The 23,944-nt window shown below is 35.3% G+C and overlaps 1 protein-coding gene across 3 annotated transcripts in view; it reads right to left on the bottom strand.

The window, feature by feature from the left end:
• LOC141398062 (uncharacterized) overlaps positions 1-23,480 on the bottom strand; it is a 367,734-nt gene extending 344,254 nt beyond the window's left edge. Inside the window, exon 1 of one of the 3 annotated variants that reach the window (XM_073975203.1) lies at positions 23,280-23,480. The gene's annotated coding sequence lies outside the window, so the exon portion shown is untranslated. Of the gene's footprint in view, positions 1-22,751 lie in introns of all 3 variants that reach the window. The other 2 variants (XM_073975204.1, XM_073975205.1) reach the window with 2 other exon arrangements.
• Between the last annotated feature and the right edge of the window lie 464 nt (positions 23,481-23,944).

Below are 23,944 nucleotides of genomic sequence, written 5' to 3' on the forward strand. Positions count from 1 at the left end.
AATATTAGGTGGATATATTTTATAATCACGGATACCACAAATTGGGTCAGAAAACGTATCTAACAAGTAAAAAAATATCAGTCAGTCAGCTGACGGACATATACCCTCAGCCTCTGACCAAAAAAGTAGCAAACATAATAATAATGACGTATATAAAATATATTGATTTTGTATTACGAGTTTGCTTCAAAATACGTGAAATCTGTAGGTGTCGTAATGTGGGACGGGACAATGCCAAACATTGACATCTACCAAAAATGGTTTATGGACGCACCCATTCTTTCAGAAAGGATCTATGGAAGCACCGTTTTTTTCAGAAAGGAAGACATTATGAAAAAAACCATTTTAGTATTTGCCGGAAGGCCCATTACCTCAAGAAGTATGGACTTACTCTTCAAAAATGTGTACCGCTGTACGAGGGGCACTAAAAAACTTTCTACCCCAAGCAACCCGCAGTGTCGCCAGGCGTCATTTGACATTTTTTTGAAAGTTTGATAGGTTTTTGCCTAAGCGTACTTAGGACAGTTTGACATGCGACCATGTGTTGGGTTGTTTTCATTGGCTTGAATGAGACACCTCCAAAACATGGTTTTTGATCGCTTTTACATCATCTTCTGGCGACTAAAAAATTTGATCACGCCTTTTTTCTTGATGTGCTGCAATCAAATGAAGTGATTGGATCCCCAGTCAGGGCTGTACGTCGACCCATGATCCATCAATTCCATGTTTTGTCCGGTCAAACAGGCGCTGGTTTGAATCGATGTGGGAGAGCTCGCTTGTCATGATGCAGAACGATTCGATTTCTCTTGTTCATTTTTCGAATTTTTCACGAGACTTCGGGCAAACAAATTACAGTGTAACAATTAACCGACCTACATATCTCAAGCCGTATAGTCGCCACACGGTCATTTTTGCGAAGAAACAGGGGACCATTTGCTTCGAAGGTCTTCTTCCATGAACAAATTTCGTTGTATTGGGCTCGCTTTCGAAGACCCAAATGGTCGATTCCTGTTTTGTTTCGGGCTCCTAAGCATAGATCCAAGATTTGTCGTCTGTGGCGATCTTATAAATGTCGTTTGAAGCACCGCGATCTTGTTTATACACAATTTTTTTTTTTTTTTTTGCACAAATCCACAGTATCCTTTTTTGAGCTATTGACCAATTTTGCTGGATCCATCGAGAATGGGTTTTGATGCAATATTAAATCTTAGTTGGTGGAAGAAATGCCCAAGGATACATCTATCTCACGGTATATAATATGGCGATATTGCATTATCCGTTCAGCAAAACGGCCGATTTTGGGCCACCCTCACGACCTTCAATTTTTTGCGAGTGTCGGCCTCGATTGAATTCATTAAGCCAGTTTTGCATAGTGGTATAGGATGGCCCTTTATCGGCATACACAGATTTAATTTGAATGCACTCTTGCCGTTATTATCCATGTCGAAATTTGTGAAAAATTATACGACGAGTCTCTCACGCTATCGCTTTTCTTGTCTGTTTTTCAAGACAAGAAAACTGATAGCGTGAGAGACTCAAGTTACCGACAAAAATCGGTAAAATTAAAACGCGTTTAATTTCGTTAATTAACAATATTATACGGTAAGTTAGCGACCAATAAAAATAGTCGTAAAGTTCTACCGATAGCAAAAGTGATGTGAACTTTTATTTTAACTTTTCATTCATAACTTTGAGATTTAATGCAACCGATTTTTGTCGATAACTCAAAAAATAAGTTAGAGAATCGCATTAGAGACGGCTTGTCATAGTGCTGGCATTTTCTCCAGCAAATAGAAATAAGTAAATCTAATAACTAATACTGTTCCTAGAGTACTGAGAATTGGGAATGAGCATTTCAGCAAACTTTTGGTATGAATTATAAGCGAAGATGAAAATACTCCTAAACCAATATTCAACGACGGTATTGAATTTATTATATCACCTATAGTCCAGTCACAATAGACATTCGTAAAAAGGGGAAATAGCTAAATCTCCCACAAAGCTGAATTTTGGCGAAGAGCTATCCTAAACTCCCATTGGGACTTATGTCCGCTAAGGCCCTAAAAAATTGGGAATGGCGGACATAACTCCCAAAATTATTTTGGGAGTTATGTCCTTTGGGAGTTATATCATGGCACTAGGGTTATAATTTTTTAACATTTTTTCTCAAAAAATTGTTTCCTGTTGCACGAATGAATGGCCTTTTGCCTACTAATGACTAAAATAACTTTTATTCCATTTAAATTTTAAAAAAGGTCCTGCACAAACCGCTTTTAATTTTTATGATATATGAAATAAGGTTATATATAATGTGAAATTATTATACATATTTTATAATACGATGATAAAATTTGTAAGAAACAAACGGTTATGTCGTGTGCCCCTATAGCTTGTTTTCAGTTAAATATCTGCTTACAGTGACTTCAAAAATTGTCAAAAGTTCTGAAAAATAAAAACTTTAAAAGCTTTTTGTGTGGAAGCTTTTTTCGTCGAATGACTTTCTAATTAAGATTTTATGCAGGAATACGAGGTTGTAAAAAAGTCATAAACCTAATGCACACGTCCCTTGCACGCTGAAGATCGTAGGTTCGATTCCCCGGCCAGGCAACATCAATTTTCAACGGTGGCAAAATACCCCTCAGTAATGTTGGCGACATTTTCTGAGTATTTCAGTCATGTAAAACTTCTCTACAAGTTTAGTCTTAGGACGCGCCGTTCGGACTTGGCGATAAACAGTAGGTCCCATATCGATGAGAGAAGTCTCCCTTGTCCTTTCTGGGATGTTTTTGGAACATTTATTATGTTAGTGTCGAGATATCGCAATCTAAGAGTCAAATTACGGTTGAACAGTACTCCGATCATACCGAAACGAAAACACAACAAAACAAGTAAAAAAGCGGTAAGAACTTTTCATACCCTCCACAATGAAATACTCTGATCGGTCGGTCGGTACCGTTATATGCAGGCTACAATAAAACGTTGGAGAAGTTTCTTGATCACTGAAAACCCTAAATCACAAATTATAGCTAATTCGGTCAGAAAATATAGCTGAAATTCCCAAAATACTTTTAATCGGGAGTTACCGCAATTGGGTGCTATACTAAAACGTGGGCCTGTCTTGGCAATTTTTGTAGAGAAGCTTTTTGGTCATTGGGAACCTCAAATGTCAAATTTCAGCAAATTCGGTCAAAAAATGGAGCTAAAATTCGTAAAATACCTTCAATCGGGAGGTACCGTTATATGGGGGCTATACCAAAACGGGGACCTATCTTCATCATTTTTGGTGCCGCAGTTTTTTGATCTCTTGAAGTTCCAAGTGCCAAATTGGAGCCAAATTAGGAGGAAAATGTAGCTAAAATCCTAAAAATACCTAAAATCGGGAGGTTCCGTTATATGGGGCTATACCAAAACGTGGAAACGTGGGAAACGTGGAAAAAATATGATTGATCCAACAACATTCAAAGAGCAAAATATGTATTGTAAAGATATTGTTAGATTCCGAATGTAGTATATTAATAACAACAATTGTTTTTGTCATATCCAACAATAGTAGTTATCATATCCAACAGTTGTTTTTTCTGCTGGACAATATTATTCTCTCCCTCCACCATAATATGGAGGGTATAATTAAATTTGTCATTCCGTTTGTAACGCATCGAAATATCCATCGGAGACCCTATAAAGTATATATATCCTGGTTCAGGGTAAAATTTTAAGTCGATATAACCATGTACGTCCGTCCGTCCATCCGTCTGTTGAAATCAAAACACAGCTCGCAATTTTTGAGATAGAGCTTTGTAATTTGGTATGGAAATTTCTATTACTCCTAGGATGTTTGGTATTGCAAATGGGCTATATCGGTTTACGTTTTGATATAGCCCCCATAGAACGGTACAACCCGATTTACGGTACTTTGAAGGTTTTAGTCTCATTATCACACCAAAATGGCTGAAATTTGGTACTTAGTCTTCGTTGGTGCTATAAAACTTTCCTCCTGAAATTTGTCGGCATAGGTCCACGCCTTCATATAGCCCCCATAGAACGGTACCTCCCGATTTTCGGTATTTTTAAAGTTGTGGCCACAATAATCCAACGAAATGGCTGAAACTGGGTACTTAGTCTTCGTTGGCGGTATAAAACTTTCCCCCAGACATTTTTTGGTATAGGTCCCCGCCTTCAAGTAGCCCCCATAGAACGCTACCTCCCGATTTTCAGTATTTTGAACGTTGCGGCTACAATAATCCACCGAAATGGCTGAAATTTGGTACATAGTCTTTCCCCTTGAAATTTGTCTATATAGGTCCACGCCTTCATACAGCCCCCATATAATGGTACCTTCCGATTTTCGGTATTTTGAAAATTGTGGCCACAATAATCCACCGAAATGGCTGAAATTTGGTACTTAGTCTTCGTTGGCGGTATAAAACTTTTTCGCAGAAATTTGTCGGATAGGTACTTTCCGATTTTCGGTATTTTGAAAGTTGTGGCCACAATTATCCCCCGAAATGGCTGAAATTTGGTACTTAGTCATCGTTGGCGGTATAAAACTTTTTCGCAGAAATTTGTCGGTATAGGTCCACGCCTTCAAGTAGCCCCTATAGGACGGATCCTCCCGATTTCCGGTATTTTGAAGCTTGTGGCCACAATAATCCACCGAAATGGCTGAAATTTGGTACTTAGTCTTCGATGGGGGTATAAAACTTTCCCCCAGAAGTTTGTCGGCATAGGTCCACGCCTTCATATAGCCCCTATGGAACGGTACCTCCCGATTTTCGGTATTTTGAGGGTTGTGGCCACAATAATCCACCGAAATGGCTAAAATTTGGTACTTAGTCTTCGATGGGGGTATACAACTTTCACCCAGAATTTTGTCAGTATAGGTCCACGTCTTCATATAACCCCCATAGAACGGTAGCTCCCGATTTTCGGTATTTTGAAGGTTGTGCCCTTAATATTCCACCGAAATGGCTGAAATTTGGTATTTAGTCTTCGTTTGCCCCATAGAACGGTACCTCCTGATTTTTGGTATTTTGAAGTTTGTGGCCTCAATATTTCTCCGAACTTACTAAAATTTGGTATTTACTTTTCGTTGGGGGTATTCAACTTTCCCCTCTAATTTTGTCGGTATAAGTCCAGGCCTTCCTATAGCCCCCATAGAACGGTACCTCCCAACTTTCGCTGAAATTTGGTGTTTAGTCTTCGTTTGGGGTATAAAACTTTCCATATGAAATTTGTCGGTATAGGTCCTTGCCCTTATATAGCCCCCCATAGAACGGTACCACCCGATTTTCGTAATTCTAATGAAGTGACTGATTTTTGTTATTTAGTCTTCCAGGGGGTTATAAAGTATTCCTGAAAAGAATTATTAGTATATGTCCACGTCTTCCTTTATCCCCCTAGAAGCATACCTCTTAATTTTTGGTATTTTTTAGGTTTTAGCCACATTATCTTACCGAAATATCGGAAATTTGGTAATTAGTCTTCTTTGGATCTAAAAACTTTCCGCAGGAATTTGTCGGTATAGATCGACGAAATTTGGTAATTAGTCTTCTTCATAAACGAAAGCAAACTAATTGTTCCATTTTACTTCAGTATAACTCGTGGTGGAGGGTGTAACAAGTTCGCCCCGGCCGAACTTAACGCCGTTCTTGCTTGTTTTATTTGATCTTTGTTCTTTTTTTGTATTGGTACACCATGAGATTCTTGTTTTTATTTGTTTCTTCTTTCCCATTCTTCTTTGTGTTTTGATAGTTGAGTTACACCACTATCTGTGAAGTGTTTTTGGTCATAATTTGTGTTTTCTTTTTATATTTGTTTTGGTTTTAAGGTATTCCTTATGTTTGGGGTAGGTGTTTGGAGGATTAGCGCAATGGAGTAGTTATGTTTCTTTATTCAATTTGGTGTATTTAGTTAGACCGGGCAAAACCTGGCCATGTGTAGGGTTTGTCAATGTTCATAATACTATACGTGACATTTATACCATAGTTATGTGGAAAGTGTATATGGGAATTACATACGATAAAAAATTTCAGTAAAAAGTTTTCTGGGCTGACAATAGTTTTTGTAAAATTTCTAGATTATGATAGTTCCTGCCATATGTATTGTCAATGATTTTTAAATATTGAGGGATTTCGCAAGTTGTTTTTGTTTTGTATGTTTGGATTTGCAATTGCAATGCTTGAATAAAACAAATGAATTTTTGGAAGAAAAAAAGATATTGTTGTTCAAACAAAAGCGAACAATATTGCGTGTATCTTGACAATTTTTAGTGGAGAAGTTTCTAGTCCATTAAGAACCTCAAATTTCAAATTTCTGCTAGCTAGAATTTTATCCTGATCAAGAATATATAACTTTATAGGGTCGCAAAAGATTAGTTCGATGTATTACAAACACCATATAGAATGGAACTATGTTTATTGAATCACAGATCACCCAATGTTTCTGAGAGATAAAGTAACAAACAAAATCTTTTTTGTGGTGGTTGCCGATTATCAAACTAGATTAACACGATTATTAAAGAATATTGCCTGAACTATAATTTAAAGAACAGAGTTTTGAAAGTACACAAGGATCTAAGAATTTTACCAAAATACTTCCACGTCTTTTGAATGAAAAAGTTTGTTTACAACTTTAAATGTTATCCGTCGGCCCCCGCCGAATAAAACAGACGTTGAGTTCGGCCCGGATCTCCACCATAGGGAAGGGCCTATGGTATGTATATTCTAGTTATCCATGCATTATTTTTGTAACGTACCGTATATATTCTCTATTTTGCATTAGGTTTACTCTATTTCCAATAATTATGGTATGTTTTATAAACATAATTCCGTATACCATATATGTAATAAATCAGAAAGTTAAAATATACTGTTCTGATATAAAGAAGTCACTAAAATTTCTGCTGAAACTGAAAGCTTATTTACGTTGGCATCCAAATTAAGTGTTTCCCCCAAATACCTAATTTATTTTACAGATATTATGTGAAATAATGAAGTTAAATGGAAATGAAACTTAAGATTTTTGGATTTTTAGTAATAGCAGCATTGAAAATAGTTTATTGACTATTAAAACAATTTTTAAGCTCAACTCAACTCTGTTCCTAAATATATTATTATCATTATATTAAGTAAATCACAGTTCTCTCTTTGGTTCCAAAGCTTTCAAGATCATAAGTTTTGTAATATATTTTCATCAAAAATGTTTAATCCTAATGTATCAGCAATCTATCCTCAAGGCAACTGTAAAAATAAATGATTAACCCGGGATTCCTTTCAAAATATTCTTGCCCAAAAAATTTGGTTTCGTGACAACAAACAAACAAACTACATATACCTCAAGGACATTTAACACTCATTGAATATACTTTTGCCTTGCTTTCGGTAACCAACCAATGAAGTAGAATCTCACTTTTACTAAGTTATACATATTTCCGGACTTGACTTTGTTTTTATTTCTTGTTTTGTGTGTGTGTGTGTTTGGTTTTTTTGTCACTCGTTTTTACAATACAATCTTCAAATCTCCAGGTGGTAATTTGTGATGAAAACTTACAACGTGACACAATTGTTAGGCAAAGGATATTTTAGTTTTTATTTTCTTTTTTGTTTTTGGTTTAGTTGGTGCAAAGTTTTTCGCCCAGAGCTCTGTAATCACGTGACTTTAGCAAGACAACATTTCTGTTTCAATTTATAGTTTGCTTTCCTTCTTTGTTCTCCCTGTAATCGAGCAACATATTTCAGAGTTTTTGCGGATATTTAGCGAATGTTTGTGGGAAATTAAAAATGTATGCGATTTTTTCGCTTTAACCTTATAAGGTCATTACAATTTATTTTGTTTTTATAACATAATCCACAATGAGAAAAGGGTATAATATTTTTGTTTTTTTTTTTTTTCAAAATTCATGTAATACCGTGAAATATTAGTCGAAGACCCGCCATGTGGTATACCATTTTTCATATCTCGATGAGATAAAGGGAGTTAATGATGTGTGTCCGTCCATTAAAAACTGTAATCAAACTCTTGGCCGCAGTTATGGAGCGATCATCACGATAAGCAATGATTAGATACTGGCGATGATTGGATATGAATATATAATAATTACGCGATTGTTAAGCTGCTATGTAGGTTGCAATAAAAGTAAGATCGGTCCAAATTTTTGAGTTATGACAATGACGAAGCTTTGCAATTTAACGTGATTATAAGATGTTATTTATAGGGTTAAACGAACCAAAACTTTTGAGTGAAAATTGGTAAAGTTTTTAATATAATATCTTAATCCCTTGGAGATACGTTCAACCCACTTAAGTAATATTTGGAGAAGGAATTCTTGGCCATTCCATCGATGTACTCTCTGACCAGGTGCAGAGTTTCAGCCTAATATATACCGAGATCCCATAGTTAAATCATCATCATCATTTTTGATGGTGATCGGATAGTTTTAGGAGTAAAAAACTGAACATAATTTTTGCGTAAAAAATAAGACAATTTAATTTTTAGTACACACTTAAATTTATGCAGCGCAAATTTCGGGACAAGTAGCTTATACACCCAGAGAAAAAATATGATTGATCCAACAATATTCAAAGAGAAAAATATGTATTGTAAAGATATTGTAAGATTCCGCATGTAGTATTGTGAGTCCAACAATCGTTTTTGTTAATTACAACAATCTTTTTGTCATATCCAAGTATAGTTTTTGTCTGCTGGACAATATTATTCTCTTTTCTTCGACAATTTTATTCTCTTCTCTCGGTATTCGATGGCGTGGTGGAAAAAATCAGTTTTGGTGAGTTTTGTTTGTAGGAGTTACCCTTATCTTTGTTTTTTTTTTTATTTTATCTTTGTTCTTTTTTTGCGTATGTACACCATGAGATTTTTGTTTTTGTTTGTGTCCTCTTTCTCATTCTTCTTTGTGTTTTGATAGTTGAGTTAACCAAAATCTGAGAAGTCTTTTTGGTCGTAATTTCTGTTTTCTTTTCATGTTTATTGTGGTTTTATGGTATTCCTTATGTTGGGGGTAGGTGCTTGGAGGATGAGCGCAATGGAGTAGTTATGTTTCTTTGTTTAATTTGTTGTTTTTATACCCTACACGACTATGTGGAAAGGCTATTATAAGTTTGTTTTGGGAAAAATTCATGTAACACCGCGAAATATTCGTCGGAGACCCCAAATGTGGTATACCAATCTTCATATCTCGACGAGATAAAGCGATTTTGAGATGTGTGTCCGCCCATCTTTCCATTATAAATTGTAATCAAACTCCAGGCCGCAATTATGGACATATCGTCACGGAATTTATTATGGAAATCGGGTTCAGCCCAGAACAGATCCCTATTTTTATTAGAGATGATCGTGTAATATTTTTCGGGTGAAATGGACCAAAAACATATTATTTATCAAATTTTGTAGCGGCTCTGTATGTCGCAATAATAGCCCGATCGCCTTGAAATTAAATAAGGATTAAATAAGGTAAGTGTATATGACAAATAAGAAGCTTGCAATTTGAGATGGGGATCAGATAATATTTAGAGGGTTAAATGGACCAAAACTGTGTGAGAATTGTGAAAATTTTTATATACAACTTATATCTTTGTTCCTGAAAAACACATTCCTCCCTCGTGAGTTATATTTTTGTTTGCAGTGTAATCATAAACACGCCACAGGTAGCAATTATAGCTCAATAGTCACGAAATTTTGCCCCAGGTAAGAGTTTAGGTCGAAGAAGATGCATACATTTTTTGATGATGATCTGATATTATTTAGCGGGTGACATAGACCATTACTTTTGTATGAAAAATATCCAAATTTTATTTTTGGTCCATATTTTAAATCCTGGAGGGCATATACCGACAAAGTAGCCTATATGTGGAAAAATAAATATTGAAATTACCGATTGGAACCAAATTTTATACTTCGTAATATTTTTCCCAAACTTAGTTTAAGTTTGAATATAGGTCCACACCTCCCCACAAAAGTTCAAAATTTTGTTCGAAAAATTGTATGAACGATAACTGGCGAAGTGAGCAATCGATCCAAAGACCGGGTAAGACAACATCTGTCCACATTTTCGGGTACGTCCCACACAAAATTCGGAAAAGTGAAATTTAAGAGTCCTCTCGAATAGTTTTGAATTTTTTTCAACAGATTTTCCTTGCGGTCCCCTTTACGGTGGTACAATTGCAATGGCAAGTCCATACTTCCTGAGATTATGGCCGAAAAGCTCCAAGAAATCCTAAATAAAATGGCAAATCCGCAAAATGGCTTTTCTGATTGGTCCAAACTTTGCATATCGTATTATTTCATCCAGTCATGTATCATTGAAATATGGACTATGTCGGTCCCGTCCTGCGAATACCTCCCACACAAAATTTGGGAAAGTGATGTTTGAGGACTCGTATCGGATCTATTGGAATTTTTTTGAAGAATGTTCTTTTCATGGTCCCTATTGCAACGGTATAATTTTTACGGGATAAGTTTATACTTCCTGAGATAATGGTCCAAAAGTTCCAAAACCCCTGCCGGCTCCAATTAAAATTACAAATCCGAAAAATAATTCTCAAACTTTTTCAAAAATCAGAAGTTAGCCTACTAAAATTGATTTGGTATAGCCCCACATTACGATACCTATAGGTGTTTGTTTCTTGTTTTGGTCAGATGCTGAGGGTATAGCTGACTTATACTATCTTCTTTGGTATCTAACTATGTATGAATCATTTTGGGATTTATAAATTTGTTTGCATGCAAATTATTTGAATTTCTATTCATTATTAGTTATTTCTACCGGTATAAAAGATATTTTTTATATCACAATATATATCCACAATGAAGCACAAAACTACGTTCATTATCAAGCAAATATGAGGTACAAGTGCACAATTTTTGGACGATAGATCTTCAATAAACTCACAATTTTCCGAAATATGAAACATCAGAGATATAGCAAATTGCATTGTATATCTATTTATTTTAGGTTATTCTAAAGAGGAAGGCAATTTGAAGATGTAGCAAATTGCTATGTGAATTTTCCAATGTTCGAATATTCTTAGAAATCTATTATTTATATAATTGTTCCACAAACATCCCAGTAGGGGGGGCTTCTCTTGTTTCAATGGATTCATATAAAGTTATTGATATGTGACCTAGTTTTATCGCCGAGTCCGAACGGCGTGTCCTAAGATGCTGTAGGGTCGTTTTTCATGGTCGAAATACTCAGGAAATATCGCTAACATTACTAAGGGGTATTTAGCCAGCGTTGAAAATTTGATGTGGCCAGGCGTGGGAACCTAACCCGGACATTCAGCGTGCAAGTCGGTTGCACATAACTAATTCCTAGAGGTTGTGGTGTAGGGTATCACATGGTCGGCTCCGTCCGACTATATCCTTTGCTTACTTGTTTTTAGTTAGACCTGGGAAAACCTCAAAAAACCTTAAAATGTGACCTTTGACCGCGAAGTGAAAGCACTTTTCATTTAAAATTAGTTAAGGCGCACAGTGAAAAGTATTCATCATTATGATTATGGTGTAATCCTAGGGTTTTGTGTAGGGATTTCTCGCACTAGGAATTCCCGGTATTTTGGCTAGGAGATTTTCCCGGGTAACAAAATCATATTTCCCGGGAAATCGGGAATGAATGAATTAAAAAGTTACAAAACTATGATGAGGAACAATCTGTCCGCCTCTTGTATAACATGGAAGCTGAATTCGCTTATGATTTTACATAATCAGAAAATGAAAAAGATTTGGATATAAATTAAATCTACAAAGTTTTTTTCAGGAAAAAAGTTATAAGAGCCGCTCCAAAAATTTTTACAATAACAACGCATTTTTGTCCGGGTTCATAGAAGTGCGAAATAATATTTTCAATTTTAAAGTTCCATTTCTTAACTAATTCTAAGCGCAAGAACATATTCCCTGTAGGAAGTGTGGGGTCATGTGTTGACATGTCGCCACTTTGTCTACTAATATGGTTACAAAGTCAACACTTTGTCACCAGGTTGTCAACTATTGATACCTTTACCTTAATAAGAAGAAGCATTGTGTATATTGACAGATGATAGCCCAACGAAGCATCCTTTCTTTAATTTTCTTAATTGTTTGGCGTAAAATAATTTTTGCGGTTGGTGAAAAAAGTGTTTTTGTAAAAATCAATAAAATATCGTGAAAACTTAAAGCATATAATTTAAATAACAAGTATGAGCAAAAGAAAATATAAAAGACATGTGAAAAATAAACAATTCTATAGCAAAGTACGAATTCGGAGGCGACTAACAACATTTGTGGTGAAATTTCGACAATTAGACATTATGTGGAACCTTTAGAGAGGATTGTGGAGCCTGATGTATATATTGTCCCTTCTCGCTGGAAATGCTGAATGCAACTAAACATAATAATGAATTACAATGTTGAAGAATTATTTGGCATAAATCGATTGTGAGATTTTTCAAATGTTATACAGCTGTAATAGGCAAGCAAATTTAAGGACATATTTTTTATTTATGTTTATTTATACATGTTTATTATTTTCAATTCCTAGATGTTATATCAACATTCAGCGAATCGCCTGATAAAACGTTAAGTGCAACAGAAGAAGAACTATTTTAAGCAGACAAGTGATTGGTGCGACTTGGCCAAGAAAATAAGACGAAAACGTTTTTTATTATTGCTATGTTAAAATCTTTAAGCAGCCTTGAAAACACTGTCGTTATTTACTAATTTCTACTTATGTGGAATCTTTGGCTTAGCCATTTAAAAAGATAAAAATACTGTAATACGCAATTTGTACATTTTTAGCATTTTCAAATAATTTTTTTATTCTTTAATGAAATATAGTATTTAAACAAATGTGTGTGTTCTTATTAAACGTACTATATAGCTGTTTTATCTATGAAAAGTTCCAAATAAGCTAAAAAATTTAGTATTGAAAATCTGGTACTATTGACTCACTACCTCCAATGTCTATACTGACTCTCTACCTCCATTGTCTATACTGACTTACTACCTCCAATGTCTATACTGACTCACTACCTTTAATGTCAACACATGGTTCCTCAGGAACTACTGACTTACTATTGACATACTAGTTCTATTGTCAGTACTGACTTTCGAATGACACGTTCATACAAAATGTCTATAGGAAATTACATTAGTTGTCTACAGTTTGTCAGTAGTACTGTTGACAATGTCAGTAGTAAGTCAGTATAGATTCACTATTGACATTTCCTACAGGGTTTTTTCACCTTCAACACACAAAAAGACACTTTTAATTACACCGCAATGTGGAAAGGGTATTATAATTTTGTTTTTCCGAAAATACATGTAGCTCCGCGAAATATTCGTCGTAGACCCCACATGTGGTATACCAAAATGCATATCTGGACGAGATAAAACGATTTTGAGATGTATGACCGTCTGTCCATTAAAAACTGTAATCAAACTGCAGGTCGCAATTATAAACCAATCGTCAACGAAATGCTGTATGGCGGTCGGGTTCCGACCAAAATAGACACCTGTTGTTGTTGGTGATGATCGTGAAATATTTAGGGAGTGAAATGGATCAAAAACTAAATTTATATCCGACTTTGTAGCTGCTCAGTAGGTTGCAATGATGGTCCAATAAGAGCGAACTTTTAATTATGAATTTAGGTTATTACAGGAAAGAAGCTTAACATGATGATCACATAGTAATTGGCGGATAAAATTGACCGAAACTTTTGTGTGAAAATTGGTAATATATGACTTTATTCCTGGTGGACGATATCTTGACCTTTCATTTTGATTATTCTCATGTACGTGCTTAGATAACAGAGTTTCAGTCTTATACTACAGTGACCCCACAGTTTTAATATTGTATTTTGTAACCATAATCACTAGGCCGGGGCGATTTGTATGGAAGGGAAAAAGTGTTATCGGGCGCCTGGAGTTTCGGATTCTTGGGATTGTACTGAGCAAAAAAGTCAACTAGACCATATATCTACGGTGAAAATCGAACCCCCGGATTTTGACTAGAAGTTTTTTTCAAGGATTTTCGGATATTTTGGCATATAACAACCAAACCAATGATATTTTCGATCCAACACAAAGACAACAATTGTAGCCAAGACAATAACAAAGAACTCTCTAGTACATCGCAAAAGCATTGGAACGCTCCTTCAGGCAGTTATGGCCTCGAAAAGGTGCACATTTTTCGGAAAATATCGATAAATGACACTGTGCTACAAAAAGGGGGTCAAATTCAGCGGGTGGAAAATCCCTTTTGGAGATGAAAGCCCTTGGTGAGTGTACTAAGAACCCAAAAGGATATTTTCACCATAGGTCAAGTTTCCGAGATAACGCGTGATTAATGGTTTAATTTTGGCCCCTTAATTTGCGAGCAAATAGCTTTATATCTCTGTTAAGCGTTATTGTAGCTTCATTTTGAGATTACATGTCTTCAGTCAAATCGAATGGTGAATCTTTTTGTAGAATATTTCATCCTTCTAACTCAATTCCTTCCATTTCCTTTTCGTCCTTTATTTTTTGAACCGTAGTAAAAGTACCACAAGATGAGATTTTACAGCATCCAAATATTCTACAAAAATGTTGTTCAGAAGATTTTATGTACGGTTCTCATTGATGACCAATCGATATTTCCCCGTTTTCATGGTCCTTTTTGACATTTACCCGTATTTTGTTGAGAAAACTATGTTTTGTTTTTATGTATATTCGTTATTGGTCTGTGGTGCATCTGAAATACTTACCATAAATAGCCCTTGTAATGACGAACACGTTAATAACAAATTTTATTGAAGGATAGATCCGGTTATCTAAATTTTTGAACCGGATATTCTGATATCAAAACCGATTTTGGAACCGGTTTTAAGTAACCGATTAATAGTATATGTATATCATTGGAAAGCTAATAAAATGGTCAATCAAGTGACAGCAAGTAGCTGATTACATGATTACAACTTTGTTGGTTCCGAAGCTAGAACAAAAAAAAAAAAACGCTTTCTTAAACCGATTTTGATAAAAAATTTTTGATAAAAAATCGGGTTTTTTGTTCTAGCTTCGGAACCAACAAAGTTGTAATCATGTAATCAGCTACTTGCTGTCACTTGATTGACCATTTTATTAGCTTTCCAATGATATACATATACTATTAATCGGTTACTTAAACCCGGTTCCAAAATCGGTTTTGATATCAGAATATCCGGTTCAAAAATTTAGATAACCGGATCTATCCTTCAATAAAATTTGTTATTAACGTGTTCGTCATTACAAGGGCTATTTATGGTAAGTATATCAGATGCACCACAGACCAATAACGAATATACATAAAAACAAAACATAGTTTTCTCAACAAAATACGGGTAAATGTCAAAAAGGACCATGAAAACGGGGAAATATCGATTGGTCATCAATGAGAACCGTACATAAAATCTTCTGAACAACATTTTTGTAGAATATTTGGATGCTGTAAAATCTCATCTTGTGGTACTTTTACTACGGTTCAAAAAATAAAGGACGAAAAGGAAATGGAAGGAATTGAGTTAGAAGGATGAAATATTCTACAAAAAGATTCACCATTCGATTTGACTGAAGACATGTAATCTCAAAATGAAGCTACAATAACGCTTAACAGAGATATAAAGCTATTTGCTCGCAAATTAAGGGGCCAAAATTAAACCATTAATCACGCGTTATCTCGGAAACTTGACCTATGGTGAAAATATCCTTTTGGGTTCTTAGTACACTCACCAAGGGCTTTCATCTCCAAAAGAGATTTTCCACCCACTGAATTTGACCCCCTTTTTGTAGCACAGTGTCATTTATCGATATTTTCCGAAAAATGTGCACCTTCTCGAGGCTATAACTGCCTGAAGGAGCGTTCCAATGCTTTTGCGATGTACTAGAGAGTTCTTTATTATTGTCTTGGCTACAATTGTTGTCTGTGTGTTGGATCGAAAATATCAGTGGTTTGGTTGTTATATGCCAAAATATCCAAAAATCCTTGAAAAAAACTTCAAGTCAAAATCCGGGGGCTCGATTTTCACCGTAGACATATGGTCTAGTTGACTTTTTTGCTCAGTACAATCCCAAGAATCAGACACTCCAGGCGCCCGTGATGGTGTTCAAATCGCCCCACTCTAATAATCACACAAGAGGTAGCATTTATAGTTCAATACTGAAAAATTTTTGCACGAGGTAAGAGTTTTGGTCTGGGAAGATGTAAATAATTTTGGATCATGATCGGATAGTGTTGCCCAGCAAAAAAGTCCTCCCAAAATCTTGGGTTTTGTAAGGGATTTTTGGCAGCCGTAACTACTCGCAAACCCCCTTTCTTCCCCATTATTTTTACAAGGGCATGTCGCACTCAGTTTGTAGTTATTTTATGACCACTAGAATAACTAGTTATTCTGGGGCCACTAGAAGTTGAAAAGTAAGTTGAAAAAAATTCTTTTTTTAACACAATTGATGATGTAGAGTTTTTTTTTAATTTCATCACACTTCTTACTTTAACATTAAGGGTTGCTTAAGAACTTAAATGTGCAGTGCACATGTGAACCACGAACCTTTATTTTTTAATTAAAAAAAACTCGCTTGCCGACAGTGAGCGTTGAACACACAACCCTAGGATTTATAGTCGGGCACACACACACTGTGCCACCGTCCTCATTACTTAGTGAGGAGCAAAGTAAGTAGGTTTGCCTTGTAATTTTTTTAAGAAGTATCCCATTACTTTTCAGATTACTTGTAATGGGAAAAGAAGCTTGTTTACATTACTTTGTAATGGGTTACGTAATGACTAATGGATCCGAATTTTTGCTGGGTGAGCTGGGGAAATTTACCATAATATTTTTGGAAGAAATTTCCAAATTTAAAACTAACTCTTGACCTCCCCCTTAATGCAAAATTACATTAAGATAGATAATGGCACTAATGTCTAACATATAAATAGGTCCCTTTAGTGTTGCTTTATTTGTAAAGAACGACATTTGCAGTCCATGCCACAAAATGTCGCATTAGTAACAGGGTGCTCTTGAACCAATTTTAAATGGAAGGTGCTTACACCTGGGAAGTTTTTGCGAATACTGAAACTACAATGTTCATAGATGAGAAAAATAAAAAAAAAATTGCTCTAGCGCTTTTTAAATAAATCGCGATTCAAAATGACATTTTTATGGGTTGTTTAAGTTTTCACGATTTTGCTTAGAAACCGCAAGTCCTATTGAAATGGAACTGAAAAAAGTGTTGCAGCTGTGAAAATTCTCTACAAGATTAAGCTTTACGTTATTTTCGTAGGTTTTACCGTTATTGATATATAGAATGCTTACTCCTGGGAAGTTTTTGCGGCTTTTGAAAGAACAATGTTCATAGATGAGAAAAATCCAAATGAAAATTTTAAGTTTTTTAATAAACACGTTTATCTATTCATAACACTGTGCAACTCGAAAATTATTAACCATATTCTGACATCGCAGCGTGATAGAAGACCAAAAAAGAGAGGACACGTGTCTCGCCGTTTTTTGGTATCTCATCAACTTTCGGGGTTATAGGCCTCCAAAGGTTTGAGGCTTTGATGTAAAAGGGGTCATTTAGTCAGGACTGTATCTTCCAAACCGTTAGGAAATCTGAATTTATCTCAAAGGCAAAGTTGTATCTCTTGTCTTAAAGAACAGAAATTGTGAATACATACAACCCATCAAACTTCATCTGCAAGGCCAAAATTGCCATGGTCAAGTTTCTTTTAAAATTTTTTCTCAAGTTTTTTTTAGACATCTATCAAACCGATCAGATTTGAAGCAAACAACCAACTACAAAAATGTACCTCAGATCTCAATAAACATCTTCCTAGAATATACGAACTCTGTATAGACGGTTCTTAAAGTTCAAAAAAGCAAAGCAAATGTGATTTGTATTCTGTTTTCTCGGGTTCTGGTCCACTAAACCGTTCAATATCTATGTCTATGAACGGTTCTTAATGGTAAAAATAGCAAAAATCTTTCGAAAATATCCAATACCCAACCGCCCAAAAATTAAGGATACAGTCAACTACAAAAATATACCATAGATTTCAGCAAACAAGTTTCTAGAGCAAATGAAGATTCTAGGAATGATTCTTGAAGCTCAAAATTCGATTATTTTAGATCATTCTTTCAAATTTCCTTGGGTTTTTAACAGTTAGTTATTTCCAAACTTGAGCAGGGGGAATGTTAAAAATCATTTAACTGTTCGTGAATTTTAGCCCTAAGAATCATTCATTCCTATAATCTTCATATGTTCTAAAGAGTTGTTTATTAAAATCTTACAATGATGCAAAGTTGGTTATCATAGGTGGCCAAATAACGGAGATATCACAATAGTCGGTAATACATCCCATTTTTTAATTTTTTTGTAATCACGCTACACGTCGCATTTTGATTGGATCGTCACGAAATTTTGGGTGTTAATGGGGGTCCCAGAGAGGAAAAAACCTCTTGATTTTGGTAATTGTCGGATATTATTCAGGGGTCGGAATGTGAAAAAACGTATTTGGAGAAAAGGTCAACATTTTATTTCAAAGCGAATATCTCTCTTCTCTTAGAGGCATATCGAAACCAAAACCTGACAAGGTAAGTAGAGATGTGATGTAGGTTGTCATAGGTGGTCAAACAACAGAGGTATCGCAATAGTCGGTAATGCATCCCCAATTCCTTTTTTTCTGTTCCATTTTATCACACTGCAGGTCGGAATTTTAATCGGATCCTCACAAGATGACATTCAGAGCAAAGGCGCTAAGATATCACAATTTTAATATTTTGAATTTTACCAGTCAAAAGCACAGGGGTAGTGGTGTAGGGTATCACATAGTCGGTGCCGACCCGAATATAGCCTTGGCTCACTTGTAATGCCTAGAAATATTGGTCGTTCATTCGTGTGTCCAGATAACCAAAAGCTATTTCTACGGATATTTTTATTTTTCAATGCGAATTTTAATTTTTTGAAGAAATAATGACGGTATGTCTGGTATGTTATCGTGTACATCAACTTATGTATATCATATACTCGTAAAAAGTCCGTGCCAATCTATTGTCCACAGCTTGTTTTTTATTTTTATACCCTCAGACTTTAGGCTAGAAAGGGTATATACACTTTTATACGGGCAAAATGTGCCTCATCGAAATAATGGTTTTGGACCCAAAGTATGTTTGGACGAAATGTGTTTCAGACAATTTGGAGTTTATTTAGCAATGTCCGTCCGTCCGTCTGTCTGGCTGGTTCGCACGATAACTCTCGAACGGATGAACCGATTCGGTTCAAATTTTGGCTTTCGTAATATTTTGTCCAAACTTAGTTTAAGTTCGAAGATGAGCTATATCGGTCCACTCCTTCCGGTACCTCCCCCACAAAAGTTCCAAAATGTTCGGAAAATTTGTGGCCACGATAGTTTGGTCCAAACTTTGCACATCGTGAAATTTCTACCAGACTTAAATGACTTTCCAAAATGGACTCAATCGGCCCACTCCTTCGGGTAACTCCCACACAAAATTTCGGATAAGTTTAGTTTAGGACCTGCTCTCGAATCGCTTTGATTTTTGTTGCAGCAACTTGTATTCACTTCTCCCCATACGACGGTACAAGTTTCATCAAGGGCGAGTCCATACTTCTTGAGAAAATGGCCGGAAAGGTGCAAAAAGCCCCTATGACACCTTGTGTGGTGGTTGGAGCGCAAGGTAACTCTTGAACGGTTCTGTCGATTCGGTTCAAAATTTTGCCTTCGTAATATTTTATCAAAAAATAGTTTAAATTCGAAGATGGGCTATATCGGTCCACTCCTTCAGGTACCTGCCCCACAAAACTTCAAAGTTCACTTTAAGACCTGCTCTCGAATCACTTTGATTTTTGTTGAAGCGATTTGCATTCGCTACCTCCATTGCGACGGTAAAAGTTTTTTCAGGGGCAAGACCATATTTCTTGGGAAAACAGCCCGAAAGGTGTAAAAACCCCTATGTCACCATATGTTGCGGTCGGTTTGGTCCAACATTTGGTCTTCGTCATATTATATCCAAACTTAGTTTCATGGGCAATACCGGTACACAACTTTCGGTGCTTCTCCCCAATATTTAAAAAATGTCACTAAAATGCTAGGACGATATCACTTTAATGGGGTAACCAATTTGGTCCAAACTTTGGATCTCCTAATATTTTGTCAAAATTTAGTTTAACTTCTAAAATGGTCCATATCTGCCCTAAAAAAGTTCAACATTTGTGTCTTATTGCAGTTAGTTCCTAATCCACATTTTTGTCGGCAAGTTTAAATGTCCAAAGAGGGCCATAAATTCTTAAGAAACTTTAAATACATTCGATCTGTCCGGAGGTGAAAGATTCGCTTCACATTGTCTGAGGGTATATATCTGTCGGCAAAGCCAACTGACACTTTTTTACTTGTTTTTTTTTCAATTCGTTAAAATTTTTCTCGATGGAATTTGTTTTAAAATGATATTTTTTTAGAATTACTCCACTTTCTGTCTTCAAGAAATGCATGGTTTATCCAAATGACTTCAATCCTTTCTTGTTTATAAAGTCTCAAGTCCCATTTAAATCAATTTATAAGATTTTTATATTTTTCCTTTGTATTGTAGTTCGTAGTCAAATTGAATGCAACAAAGTTTACTTTAATTTGTTGTTATATTTACCAACAATAAGCACATAAAAAAGTTTGAAATGTATTTCTTAATTTCAACGTGTTCAATTTATAATTTTTAACAATACATATTTAGTAATTCCTGTTTTTATTTATTTATATCAAATTTCAAAAATCCAGTTTCATTTTAATGATAATTATACCCTATACCACAATGTGGAAAAGGGTATTATAAGTTTGTTTTGGTAAAAATTCATGTAACACCGCGAAATATTCGTCGGAGACACCCAATGTGGTATACCAATCTTCATATCTCGACGAGATAAAGCGATTTTGAGATGTGTGTCCGTCCGTCCGTCCGTCCGTCTGTCCATTATAAATTGTAAACACGCTCCAGGCCGCAATTATGGACCGATCGTCACGAAATTTTGTATGGAGGTCGGGTTCAGATCAGAATAGATCCCTATTCTTATTGGTGATGATCGTGAAATATTTAGTGGGTGTAATGGACCAAAAACATATTATTTATCCAATTTTCTAACGGCTCTGTAGGTCTCAATAATAGTCCTATCAACGCGTAATTTTAAATAAGGTAAGAGTATATCACACAGGAGTAGCTTGCAATTTGAGATGGCGATCGGATAATATTTAGAGGGTTAAATGGACCAAAACTTTTGTGTGAAAATTGTGAAAATTTTTAATATACAGCTTATATCTTAATTTCTGGAAGTGACATTCCGGACAAGTGAGATATACTTGAAAGTGGAACACTTGACCTTTCAATTGATGCCAATTATGTTGATGTACATGATCAGATAACAGAGTTACAGCCTAATATATTCCGTTATTTGTTTGTAGTGTAATAATAAACTCGCTAGAAGTCGCAATTATACATCAATAGTCACGAAATTTTGCACCGGGTAAGAGTATAGGTCGAAAAATATGCCTACAATTTTGAATGATGATCTGATATTCTTTAGCGGGTGAAATGGACCACTACTTTTGTATGAAAAATATATAATAATTGTTCCACAAACATCCCAGATGGGACAAGGGAGACTTCTCTCATATCAATGAGTGCACGCCGATTCATATTGGCTCAATGATATGGGACCTACTTTTTATTGCCGAGTCCGAACGGCGTGCCTTACGACACCACTTGTAGAGAAGTTTTTCATGGCTTAAATACTCAGGAAATGTCGCCAGCATTACTGAGGGGGAATTTTGCCACCGTTGAAAATTTGATGTTGCTTGGCCTGGGATTCGAACCGCAGACCTTCTGAGTGCAAGGCGGACGTGCTAACCATTGCACCACGGTGGCCCCATATATGAAAAATATAAAAAATTTATTTTTGGTCGATATTTTAATTCCTTGAGGACATACATATTAATTTCGCAAAGTAGCCTATATATGGAAAAAAACTACTGACCTTTCCTCTAATGTAAATTGCAATAAAGTGTTTGCTAGATAACGGGCCTACTGCCTAATATATAATGGGTTCTGTGTAGAGAACCACATTTTTATCCCATGCTACATATTGTATCTTCAAAAGTTTATGTAACACCATGAAATATTCGTCCTAGACCCCTTATTTGGTATGCCAAAATTCATGTCTCGACGAGATAAAGCGATTTAGCGATGTGTGTCCGTCCATTAAAAATTGTAAACAAGCTTAAGGCCGCAATTATGGACCGATTGTAACGAATTTTTTAAGGAAGTTGGGTTCGGGTCAGAATAGAAATGATTAGTTTTTGGTGATGATCGTGACCATAAACAAAATTTTAACCAATTTTGTAGCGGCTCTGTAAGTCAAAATAATAACCCGCAAAATGTTAAACAAAGTTTGAGTTTATGATGAAGAAGAAGCGTACAAACCAACGTTTGTGTGAACTAAATTTCCTTTCCTGCTACAAAAATGTCTTTGTCATGCTAGATAACTTTTTGGTTTTGGTCATAATTATTATACATTACATCTCTGATATTTGATAATTCAATTTTCACAATCATTGAAAAGAAGTTCCGTGGAGAGCGATTGTCCAGGGATAGTGGTATAGGGTATCCCATGGTCGGCTCCGTCCGACCATAGACTTTTCTTACTTGTTTTTATTTATGTGTTTTTTAATTTTTCATTTTAATTTTGACAAATTTTACCAATTTAATATTTTGTTTAATTATTCCATTTATTTTTTTTTTTTTTTATTTATTGAAATTTGGGTAAATAACTTTTTCTCATCTCTTTTATGATATTCAATGTAATTCCCAATATTTCCACTTGATTAATAAATCTTGTTAATTTAAAAGATAATTTTCACTTTTTTAGTGGTTCATCGATTTTTATTTTTCTTGGTTTTTCTTTCATTCGTTATAATTCCACAAAGTTTTCATGGAAATTTTTGTTTGAACCTTGTGGCTTATGATTCGTAAAAGTTATTGCAACGTTGTAGTTTGGTAACAAGTTTCAATAAATTACGCCAGCCATGTCTAACTCTTTCCGTTTGTAATACCTAGTTGAAAACAAGTTCCACAAACACACACACGCACATTTGTTGCTGTTTCATTTTTAGCCAAAAGAAATGACTGGCAAATTGTAAGAAAGCGATTATTATTATTATTGTTGTGATTTTCTTAGAAGCTCATCACTTAAATGTGAGTATTATTATCATTATTAATTTTTCATACTTTTTTCCACGAAATGATTTTTGTTAAGTAGAGCATTCACTCCGAGGTTTTTAGTTTCCTCAAGTTTTAATAAATTCCTTTTAATATTGAATTTTATTTGTTATAACTCATTTATTAGTTGAACTTATTATCCGTTTGATATGCGTTTCAAGTTTTCCGAGAGCGACCATACGGTTAACGTGTTTAAACGGCAACTGACTTAAAGTCCTTCCACAACATGCTAATATATATCCCATGGCATTGTCTATAGTAGCCGCTATTTTGTTGTTCCATTACCACTTTGTCCACTGATTGTAGCTGTAAGTTTGCATGTATGTTCTTAGCCATGACTAACACTTGTATGCTAGCTTTATCCTACAACATTCACATAAACACATGCTTGCGGCATTCTTGTGCGGCCTGGAATATTTCTCATTTCGTTTTATGTCAACAGAGAACATTTTTTTGTACCGAGAATCCTTGCATGGTATTTGTTAATTTTGCTTTTGTTTGTAAGCAAAATTTTATTGAATGAACTTCCAGGGCATGCGTCCTTAGCCGAATTCCACTTTCCAAAGAGGATGAAACAAACTTCTCTCTCTCTCTCACTCTCTTTGAAAAGCCCATATGACAATGTTTCATTTAGCAAACTCCTGTGAACAAAGGACATGAATTGAAACCTTAGT

The sequence above is a fragment of the Musca autumnalis genome, unplaced genomic scaffold (assembly GCF_047663935.1).
Source record: "Musca autumnalis isolate F117 unplaced genomic scaffold, ASM4766393v1 scaffold_3, whole genome shotgun sequence".
In the NCBI taxonomy this organism is placed as follows: domain Eukaryota; kingdom Metazoa; phylum Arthropoda; class Insecta; order Diptera; family Muscidae; genus Musca; species Musca autumnalis.